Below are 10,051 nucleotides of genomic sequence, written 5' to 3'. Positions count from 1 at the left end.
CAGTGAGACTGTGGAATCCTCTGCCTGAGGAGGTAGTCATGGTGAACTCAACGAAAAAGGGTTCAAAAGAGGCCTACATACTTTTTTAATACAGGTTATGAATACTAGATTTATAGGGACAATATATTGTTATATATTGTTATATATACTTTGTGGGCAATGACAGAGGTCAAACGTTTTCTGCAAGTCTTCACAAGGTTTTCACACACTGTTGCTGGTATTTTGGCTCATTCCTCCATGCAGATCTCCTCTAGAACAGTGATGTTTTGGGGCTGTCATTGGGCAACACAGATTTTAAACTCCCTCCAAAGGTTTTCTATGAGGTTGAGATCTGGAGACTGGCTAGGCCACTCCAGATTACTATGCCACTCCCTTGTTGCCCGGGCAGTGTGTTTGGGATCATTGTCATGCTGAAAGCCCCAGCCACATTTCATCTTCAATGTCCTTGCTGATGGAAGGAGGTTTTCACTTGAAATCTCATGATACATGGCCCCATTAATTCTTTCCTTTACATGAATCAGTCGTCCTGGTCACTTAGCAGAAAAACAGCTCCAAAGCATGATGTTTCCACCCCCGTGCTTCACAGTAGGTATGCAGTTCTTTGGATGCAACTAAGCATTCTTTCTCCTCCAAACATGATGAGTTGAGTTTTTACCAAAAAGTTCTAATTTGGTTTCATCTGACCATATGACATTCTCCCAATGCTCTCTAGCAAACTTTAGATGGGCCTGGACATGTACTGGCTTAAGCAGGGGGACACGTAGTAACATAGTGTGTTACTGATGGTAGCTTTTGTTACTTTGGTCCTAGCTCTCTGCAGGTCATTCACTAGTTCCCCCGTGTGGTTCTGGGATTTTTGCTCACCGTTCTTGTGATCATTATGACACCACGGGGTGAGATCTTGCGTGGATCCCCAGATCGAGGGAGATTATCAGTGGTCTTGTACGTCTTCCATTTTCTAATAATTGTTCCCACAGTTGATTACTTCACACCAAGCTGCTTGCCTATTGCAAATTTAGTCTTCCCAGCCTGGTGCAGGTATGCAATTTTGTTTCTGGTGTCCTTCGACAGCTCTTTGGTCTTGGCCATAGTGAAGTTTGGAGTGTGACTGTTTGAGGTTGTAGACAGGGGTCTTTTATACTGATAACAAGTTCAAACAGGTGCCATTAATACAGGTAACGAGTGGAGGACAGAGGAGACTCTTAAAGAAGAAATACAGGTCTGTGGGAGCCAGAAATCTTGCTTGTTTGTAGGTGACCAAATACTTATTTTCCACCATAATTTGCAAATACATTCTTTAAAAATCAGACAATGTGATTTTATGCAATTTTTTTTCTCATTCTCTCTCATAGTTGACGTATACTTATGATGAAAATTACAGGCCTCTCTAAAGTGGGAGAACTTGCACAATTGGTGGCTGACTAAATGCTTTTTTGCCCCACTGTAGGTTTAACTTGATGGACTCTTTAACCTAATAAACTATGTAACTATGTAAATAAATTTAGATTCATACATACAAAGATATACAGAGAGGAAAGTGTTAGAAACTTAGAATCATGAACTTTTTTTCCTACAAGTAAACATAAAAGGTTCAGCGATTTGAAAGCAGCCTTCCCTTACATTCCTACCCAGTACTGTCTCCATGCATGTAAGACAAGAGCATATGGTCAAATGCCTAGAGGAACAAAAATGTTTGTTTAAGACTCCTGCTCCAGTCCTCTATTCCCATTGTGAAGCATTGTACAGTTATTTATTTGGCTGTTCATACAGATATGTGCACTGCAGTCCTTTGCTGAGACTTCCTATTGCTCACCACAGTAAAGCTGCAGGGTTTAGATTTTTAGCAGATTTGTAGTAGATAAAATCATATGTCTGGAGAATAGTAGAAATAGAAGTTGATAAGATTGTGTCAAAGTATAGCCATCCTGCAGAATAAAAATCAGCTCTGTTCCTGTCTTCTTGTAGGTAGTAGGATGCAAGTTGAGCAGAATAAGAAACTATGACAATGTAAATATAATTTTAGGGTTAACAATGTTGAGGTCCAGACCATGCAATGTGACTCTACAGGGTCGGCATCCTTGATAGATTTTCCATGGAATGAAAATCTACCACGCTTCATGGCCGTGCTCTTGAGAACACAGAAAAAAGTACATATTACTAGGAGGTTCAGTCCATAAAAGCCAAAGGGCACACTGCAGGTAAGCAGCATTATATGACAGTACATCATGTTATTAGTCTCTGAAGGGTTGTCAACAATTTTCTTCCATACAGAAGTTAAAGGGTCCTTCTATCCCTGAAGGTCATCTTTGCCGAAAGGGATAGACACAGGCCAGGTAAGCATGTCAAACTAAGTATAACACTGCAGTATGGGAGGGTGTTATTGTATGTATCTCATATATTGGCCAGGGGAAATAATGGCACAAGGGGATTAAGATAGAGGCATAGGCGTGCGCACGGGGTGTGCCGGGTGTGCCCAGGCACACCCTAATCAAGCTCAGGGGGGCATCCGAGGCCACCACTGAGCAGCCCGCAGCCCTCACATTCGGGACATCCCTGTGTCCCGAAAGATCTTTTCGGGACACAAGGATGTCCCGGTTACCTTTCTACAGCGGCCCCCGCGTTAACTTTAAAAACACAGGGGCCGCCGGGAAGTAGCGCACGCAGGGACGTCATTGACGTCCCGTGCGTGCGCCCATAGTAACGGAGGAGCGGAGATTCAAGGAAGAGGATGCGCGCGCCGGCCGGAATGGTAAGTGACCAACACGAGCTGGCAGCACGTCTTCTTCAGTGTTCCGAATACCGGTCCTCCGGTCCCAGGACCTACTGCTATGGACTATAGGCCATAGCAGTAGATCGTGACCCCGGACCGGAGGACCGGTGGTCGGAACACTGAAGTGGGGCAGTACACAGACATACAGCCTCCAGCCATACACTGTATATGGCTGAAGGCTTTATGTCTGTGGGGAATATACTGCACCTAATGTGGGGGACTATACTGCACGCTATACTGCACCTAATGTGGGGGACTATACTGCACCTAATGTGGGGGACTATACTGCACCTAATGTGGGGAGATATACTGCACCTAATGTGGGGGAGCTATACTGCACCTAATGTGGGGGAGCTATACTGCACCTAATGTGGGGGACTATACTGCACGCTATACTGCACCTAATGTGGGGGAACTGTACTGCACCTAATGTGGGGGAACTGTACTGCACCTAATGTGGGGGAACTGTACTGCACCTAATGTGGGGGAACTGTACTGCACCTAATGTGGGGGAACTGTACTGCACCTAATGTGGGGGAACTGTACTGCACCTAATGTGGGGGAACTGTACTGCACCTAATGTGGGGGAACTGTACTGCACCTAATGTGGGGGAACTGTACTGCACCTAATGTGGGGGAACTGTACTGCACCTAATGTGGGGGGACTGTACTGCACCTAATGTGGGGGGACTGTACTGCACCTAATGTGGGGGGACTGTACTGCACCTAATGTGGGGGGACTGTACTGCACCTAATGTGGGGAACTATACTGCACCTAATGTGGGGGAACTGTACTGCACCTAATGTGGGGGGACTGTACTGCACCTAATGTGGGGGGACTGTACTGCACCTAATGTGGGGGGACTGTACTGCACCTAATGTGGGGGGACTGTACTGCACCTAATGTGGGGAACTATACTGCACCTAATGTGGGGGAACTGTACTGCACTTAATGTGGGGGAACTGTACTGGTGCAGTACAGTTCCCCCACATTAGGTGCAGTACAGTTCCCCCACATTAGGTGCAGTACAGTTCCCCCACATTAGGTGCAGTACAGTTCCCCCACATTAGGTGCAGTACAGTTCCCCCACATTAGGTGCAGTACAGTTCCCCCACATTAGGTGGCACCTAATGTCCCCCACAACTGTACTGCCAACCTAGTGTGGGGGAACTGTACTGCCAACCTAGTGTGGGGGAACTGTACTGCCAACCTAGTGTGCGGGGAACTGTACTGCCAACCTAGTGTGCGGGGACTTATACTGCACCTAATGTGGGGACCTATACTGCACCTAATGTGGCGGGACTTATACTGCACCTAATGTGGCAGGACTTATACTGCACCTAATGTGGCAGGACTTATACTGCACCTAATGTGGCGGGAATTATACTGCACCTAATGTGGCGGGAATTATACTGCACCTAATGTGGCGGGAATTTTACTGCACCTAATGTGGGGGAACTATGCTGCACCTAATGTGGGGGAACTATACTAACTGTGTGTATGTGTGCGTGTATATATATATATATATATATATATATATATATATATATATATATATACACACACACGCGCAGCGGGAGTTTGTGCTTTAGGGTGCACACCCTAATGCAATAGGCTGCGCACGCCTATGGATAGAGGGGGATAATGGCAAAAGGGGATCAAAGGGAGGGGGGAATAATGGCACAAGGGGATTAAATATCGCATTAGTATTGCATTAGAAAGGTAAGCACACGCCATTATGAAATTAAGTACTTTTATTACTTATTTTGTCCGCAGGTAGCCCTCGCACGAACTTACACACGAGGGGTACCCGCGGACATACTTTCCCCCTTTGGGGGTACAGTCATGAAGAAGGTTGAGAACGACTGCCCTAGTGGCCACTTTTTTTTAAACCCTTTTTTCACATCTTTAACAATAAAAAAATTTCACATCTTTAGCAATCACATTTTTTATTAAATGCTTAGTTTTTAAGGAAGTATTAAATGAAAAATTTTTATTTCTAACGACAGTAACGCTTTAATTGACCGAACTGGACTACAATGGCAGATGTCTAGAAGTAGAATGTCCCTATTTTGAAAAAATTTCCCATAAGGGGAGCAGTCTGCTGATTTACATTGTTTAAGGAAAGTCAGGAGATATCTTAATTGCAAATACTTAAAAAAGTCTTTATGTGGAATTTTAAATTTACAACATAGATCAGAAAAGAGCAATCAACTTCTCGCCTATAGTAATATCTGCTAGATTTTGAATACTCCATTGTGTCAGATCTGTTTGTGGGAGAAGATGCTGAAGAACTGTAAATGGTATTTCTGAGTATTTTGCAGGGTTTAGAATATTTTTAGATAAAGTATCTTTCCATATCCTGATTCCTGCTTTTACTGTAGGTATAAAGCCTGATGGGCTGTATTTGTGTGAGGGGCAGAAGTAATTATCGCTCCCTGCACTTCCAGGTGGGGCTTATTGGGAACAGGTGGGGGCGTGTGTATATAACTTCCCCTCTCCTACAGGGGCGGAGCACGTGACGTTTGTGGAAATCTCTGCTTCCTGTTGCAGTCTGGTGTTTGAATCTCCCACAAAAATCTTCAGAGCTGCTGCTCACGGTGCGGAGGCCTCGCTGATCATGAGTCTGGGGGGTGCAGGCGCGGCATCCTGGCAGCTCCGCTGGCTGTCTTATCTGGGGATGCTGTCTCACTCTGATTATAAGGTAATATTGGGCAGGTATGGTGCTGGCTGGCTCTGCCTGCAGAGGTAGTGGGGGCCATGAGCGGCAAGCAGGTGAGTTAAATCGGTGCTGGGGGTGGCATGGCCTCAGCATTTCGCGCAGCCCGCTAGCTGCCTCATGGTGACATGTGGACCGCCCGCCACCCGCACAGCTACAATTGTCTATGCCCTTGGGACAGGTTGCGGCAGCTGCCCAGTCCTCGTTAAGCAGTCCTGTCAGCTGGTCTGCAATCGTTAATCTAAAGTTTAGTGCAATGCTCTGCGGAGGGTTGTTTCCATATAATGTTTGCTGTATACAGTGTGGTGCAATACTCTGCAAAGAGTCGCTTCAATATAACTTTTGTTGTGTGCTGCGGTGCTCTGCGGGGTATACGGTGCCCTTGCAGTATACGGTACAGTGTAATGCTCTGCAAAGGGTCTCGTTACAATATAACATGTACTGTATAACGGTATAGTGCAGGGCTCTGCAGATGGTTTCGTTACAATATAGTATACATGATATACAGTTATGGTGCAATAATCTGCAGATGGTCTCGTTACAATATAGTATACATGATATACAGCTATGGTGATATGCTCTGCAGATGGTCTCGTTACAATATAGTATACATGATATACAGTTATGGTGTAATACTCTGCAGCTGGTCTCGTTACAATATAGTATACATGATATACAGTTGTGGTGTAATACTCTGCAAATTGTTTTGTTACAATATAGCTATGGTGCAATGCTCTGCAGATTGTCTCATCACAATATAGTATACATGATATACAGCTTTGGTGCTATGCTCTGCAGATGGTCTTGTTACAATATAATATATACTATATACAGTATAGTGCTATACTTTGCAGATGGTCTCATTATAAACAATCTTTATACAGTTAGTGCAATGCTCTGCAGATGGGATGGTTTAAATATAACATAATATATAGGGCATAGTGCAATGCTCTGCAGAGGGTCGTTACAGTTAGCATGTGAAGTGTGGTGCAATGCTCTGCGAAAGGTCTCGTTGCAAGACAGGGTGGCATTTAATGTTTGGTGTGGTGCAATACTCTGCAGAGGATCTCGTTGCAAGGTAGCATATGCTGTGTGGGGTGATGCAGTGTTCTGCAGAGTGTCTTGTTTCAATAAAGTATACAGTAGGGTGCAATGCTCTGTAGAGATATAACATAGGCTGCATCTAATTAAATCATAGTATACACAGTGTAATACTCGTTATTTGCACGATCATGGTATCCATACGGTTCATACGCTTGCGTTACAATGGGCATACACGTATTACTGGTACAAGGTGCACACAAGTAAAGCATCTTCACGGTTTGATAACTCAATAAGTTTCTTATCGTCCGTACTCTCATGGTTAATTCATACGCTTATGGCACACCGCTCGTACGCGCATAGTATGTATACAGTTTCATGTGCTAATATCATTATATACGGTACATATACTCACTGACGATACATTCACAGCATTTATACTGTGCAAACTCGTTTATGCTGTTCACCTCATGGTTATTCTCTCACTTGCTGGTGTTTTACACGATCCACAAACTTGGCTTTTATGCTGTTCACATATTCTTGGCATGTTCATGGTCTTGCGTTCTTTCTACCATGTTACGTTCATGGCAATCAAACACCTCGTAATTATCACTGGTTCATACGCTCAAAGTATCATTCGGTTCATGTTAATGGTATTTCATACTGGTTACGGCAGTATACTGCCTATAGCAATTATACGGTTCATACACTCATGGCAGTTATAGTGGTCACACGCTCACGGTTCTTAAGTTGTTCACACGTTCATCGCATTCATACACGCAGGGTTCATATGCTCATGGCAGTTATATTGGTTACACGGTCATGGTTTTGTTGTTCACACGTTCATCGCATTCATACACGCAGGGTTCATACGCTCATGGCAGTTATATTGGTTACTGTTATGGTTTTGGTGTTCACACGTTCACCGCATTCATACACGCAGGTTCATACGGTTCTCACACATAGTGTCATGCTGTTTCGTGCGGTTGTGGCCACACGCTCATAGCATGTTCACAGCATTATTCTGCTCATAGTACTCATACCTCATAGCATCATACCACATATTAATTCGTAGCACATATGCTCGACACTTATACTGCACATGTACTTGTAGCATTTATACTGCACATACTCATGGCCTACATCAGGCACCTACGCTCTTAGCATTGATACCGCAAGTATACTCATAGCATTATACTGCTGATAGTATCATACCACTATACACTCATAGCATTTATACCACATATACACTCATTGTATTCATACCACAGACATGTTCACGTCATGTATATTGCACATATAATTGTAGCAGTACACTACACGGATATTCGTAGCTTTCATTCTGTACATACGATGGTAGTAATTATTATGCTGACACGTTGTAGTACTTATTCTGCGTACATGTAGCATTCATTCTATGTTCTCTGCATTAACATCCATAGCGTTTACTGTACATGGGTAATGGTATGTATTCTGCATGTTCATCCATAGCGTCTACACTACACACATGCTCCCGTAGCTTTTATTGTACGTATGTTCATAGCATTCATTCTGTGTATTCGTTCATAGTCTTTTATACGGAAAGTTCACTCAGGTTTGTCAGGATGTTGCCCTATTGCCTGACTCCTCTTCAGGTTAAGGGGTCAATGTCGGTTGCTACTGACTTGTTCAGAGCAATGCCATTGTTGTTTATTGTCATGACCTGACAAGTTCTCAGGTCAGATACAACCTCCTCTGTTGTATTTCACAACTACGTTATCAGTTAGTTACAGTACACATATTCAACTATCCGGCACAGGTACTCGTTCAAAGGGTGGTCATCATTTTAGTGGCACTAATCGGCTGTTCAATACAGCATGTATGCTGTACTCATAATGGTGTTAGAGCATAAATTCATAACGTTCCTTACATTTTCACGGTACTTACGCTCCCAGCTTGTGTATGATACATGCACCAGTACACAGCATTTGTTGCATACTACCATAGTTGTATGCTGGTAGGTTATTTTGTGCATTCGTTCCTAGTGTTGAATAGCAGTTGAACCTCTGGCGGTACATATATTTACAATACATGATTACAGTATTCATATTGTGCTTGCATTAATTGCAGATATATCGAGCACATATTCTTAAACCTCCTACGTCTGCAGGGGGGGATGCAACACATAGGTTATTGTTATAGACATGTCTCAGAGCAATAACATATTGAGTAGCGACTTGTAGTTGGGTATACTGTTAGCAGGTTATGCCGCACATACGGTTAACATGTTTCATGCGGTGCACACAGTGGGTGTAGATCATTTGGTTAGGGTATTGGACACAATTGGTGATTTTTGTTACTGCCTTCAGAACAACACGCCAGCTTCATACAGGTTTTTTGTCAGGAATACTCATGATGTTAACCTGTTGCCTGACTCCTCTTCAGGTTAAAGGGGGTAATGCCAGTTGCTACTGACTCGTTTTCAGAGCAATTTTGTCGTTTGTTATATTTGATATGACCTGACACGTTTTCAGGTCAGATACAACCTCGTCTGTTGTATTTCTCGATTACGTTATCATTTCGTTATAGTACACAGATTCAACTATCCGACATAGTTGCATGTTCTCTTTTAAGGAGAGCCGGCATTTAGTTGCAGATATATTGTGCATTTAATACAGTTACATGACTCATTTCTTTAGGATCGGGGATTGAATCGTGGTTGCTGCTGTCTCATTTCAGAGCAATTGATTTGACATGGTTATGTAGGTAATCTGACACGTTTCAGATAGCATACAATCTCAATATGGCATTACACACTTACGTATTTGGAAAAAAAAGTGGTTTACAAAGACCTGTGACGTTTACAGGCACAATGATTTCACAAAGACCTGTCATGTCTACAGGCTCGATGGTTTCGCGGGGACCTGTGACTGGTTCAGGCACGACGGTGTCACAAAGACCTGTCAGGTCTACAGGCATGATGGTTCACCTAAACACTGGTCACGTCTACAGGCACGTTGCTCACGCAGGGAGCTGTCATCTGCAACGGGTCATCACTTCCAAGTCCAGTTGGGTCAGTACAGTGGCTAGTTAGGTTACTGTCTCAATCAGGTAAGGTGCCTTCGTGAACCTTGTCAGGTGACATGACCCACACGATCTATCAGGTAGATAGGTATTTCTTGTCATTTACCTGTCAGTTTAGTTTTTGCCTCTTAAATAGAAAGGGATTGGTGCTTTTCAGACCAGCCATGAAGTTAGCCTTTCCGTGTCCATTTGAAGTAATGTCACAAGTAGGGATGGTAATAGGTATAATTCAGTTAGTATATTTGGCAGGAAATGTTATTCTCAGGTTGATTCTTTACAGATGGACGTTACTACCACGGTTTCAAAGGTATGGTTACCAACTCTAGTAGTCACTAGTTGGTCAGGGCTATTCTTTCAGCACATTAGGTATAGTCTACTTCGGGTAGGTGAAGATTGATGTTGGGTGTAGGATGTGTTATTTCAGGAATTGTATTCATCCTAGCATGGTTGCTTTTTG

The sequence above is a fragment of the Hyla sarda genome, chromosome 2, assembly GCF_029499605.1.
Source record: "Hyla sarda isolate aHylSar1 chromosome 2, aHylSar1.hap1, whole genome shotgun sequence".
Lineage (NCBI taxonomy): Eukaryota > Metazoa > Chordata > Amphibia > Anura > Hylidae > Hyla > Hyla sarda.
This window is presented reverse-complemented; position numbering follows the sequence as displayed.